Consider the following 2051-nt stretch of genomic DNA (forward strand, 5'->3'; position numbering starts at 1 on the left):
AGCGCGCGCGCCCGCGCCTGGACTTTAACCGCCGCCCCCGCAGCGCCCCACGCGGCCGCGGCCCGCAGCGCACGGAACCCTCGTCCCCGCCCCCACCCCCTCCCCGCCCCGCCCCGAGCCCTCCCAGGCCACCCTGGCGCGGACAGACCTGATTGTGGGGACTGTGCGCGCCTGACCTAGGCCACTACAAGGGCGGCCTGGGGCTCCATACGAACCTTACAGGGGACAGCTCCAGCCGCTCACCAGGTCTTTTGGGTCAAGAGATCCCCAATTCGAGGAAAGGACTGGGAGACAGGGACCCGGGAGGCTATGTATGCAAGTGGCCAGGGACACTCGGTTGCTCCCCAAGGCCAGCTCCAGCTCCTGGCCGGGCTAGGTGAAGGTCCAGCGTTGGACTACCAGGTTGGACCAGCCCTGTGGCCTCATCATGAGTTTGGCCAGGGCCTGTGTTGGACCTGGTTGGGGAGCCCAGGAGCCCCCCAGGCCTGGCCGCCTGCCCTTGGCCTCCTCCACACCCAGCTCAGTGGTCCTCACCCACTCCCTGTCCCTTTGTGTGCCTCCGGCTCCTGGCACCAGCCCCTGCACCCTGTTTCCTCCTTTGCAACCCACCCCTGCTGGCCACTCTGCCCCTTTCTCACCACCCCTTTGGATTCCCCCTTGCTTCCTCTGCCCTGGAAGTACCTGCTGGGTTGGTGCTGTCTCCACAGCACTTCAGCAGCAAATTCAGCATTTTCTTCATAAGCTTTTGTCCCTCACACTCCCAAACCTCAGTGGTGCTGGTTCTCAGCCCTGGCGGAGGGGCTGCTGGGCAGCACTGAAGGATCACACACCTGTCCAGCTCTGGCTCCACTAGGCCTTCTGTGACTGGCACAGTCCCCAGCCCTCTCCGTTCCCACTGGCCTCACTGGAGCAGCTTCTGCCCACTTACCAGTGCAGCCACTTGGCCCCTGTCCCTGCCTCCTGCCCTGTAAGGACACCCCTTGTCAGATGCCATGTTTGGGCCAGGTGCTGCCGTCATCCTGTGAGGCAGAGGCCAGGGCACTGCATGGCCCCTCAGGCACATAGCCGGTCAACACACAACTAAAGGCTAAACCAGAGTTGGCCACTAAACCTGGCAGGTGCCTTGAGCTTGCCATCTGCTGGGGCCCACAGACTCAGGCCTGAGAGTATTCCTCCTGTCTTCTGAGGGGCCCTGGCCAAGGGGCCACTTCTTGCAAGCAGACATATCTGTACCTCCAAACAAGGCCTCCCACCAGGCTGCAATCACAAGCTGCCTCTGCCCATGGGAAGTGCCCCTCTGCGGGGCATCTAGCCCCAGAGCCTGGTCCACCCTGTCAGGCCCTCCCAGGCCCTCTTCTCTTCCTCTACCACATCTGTGCCCAGGTGCAGTGGCCACTGCCGGCTCCCCTGGTGAGCTATATGGCCTGGGGAGGCCAGAGCCCCAGGCAGCAGTGTGCACGGCACTGTGGGCCCAGCCCTCAGTCTAAGTGGGCACAGCTTGGCACGCTCCACGGAGGGCCCCTGCCCTCCCCATGTGTCTCCTTACTAGCAGGAAGGGGCGGGTCTGGGGTCCTGTGGTCTTGGGAAGCAGAGTAGGCCTGCCTGCTTTTGCAGTCATAAAATCTTAGGAAATGAAGCACATGTGTATTCTTTAACTTAGAATAATGCACCCAAGCTTTCACAGGCGTCACCTAAAATGGGCCTCTCAACAGAGATTGGACTGTCTTGAGAGCTCTGGCGAGTGCCGTTTTGTGGTAATCCCGACCATTATTGTCCTGACCCTCCCCCCTTCTTCTTAAGAAGCATCCAGGAAGGGTGGGTGGTGTGGTGGGCACAATGGGAACCAGGGGCCCCAGCACTGTGACCAAAGGCTGAAACCACTGTGTACAGAGCAGCAGACCCGGGGGTACCTCCACCAGTTGGCTGTGGCTTCCTCTGTGGCCCAAGAGGATCCTGATCCTGCAGCTCCTGCCCAATGCTGGCACTGAGATGAGCCTAGGCAGTGGCGTGGAGCTGCTGTGTGTGTGTGTGTATGTGTGTTTACCAGGCAG

Source organism: Nycticebus coucang, chromosome 1, assembly GCF_027406575.1.
Source record: "Nycticebus coucang isolate mNycCou1 chromosome 1, mNycCou1.pri, whole genome shotgun sequence".
Classification (NCBI taxonomy): domain Eukaryota; kingdom Metazoa; phylum Chordata; class Mammalia; order Primates; family Lorisidae; genus Nycticebus; species Nycticebus coucang.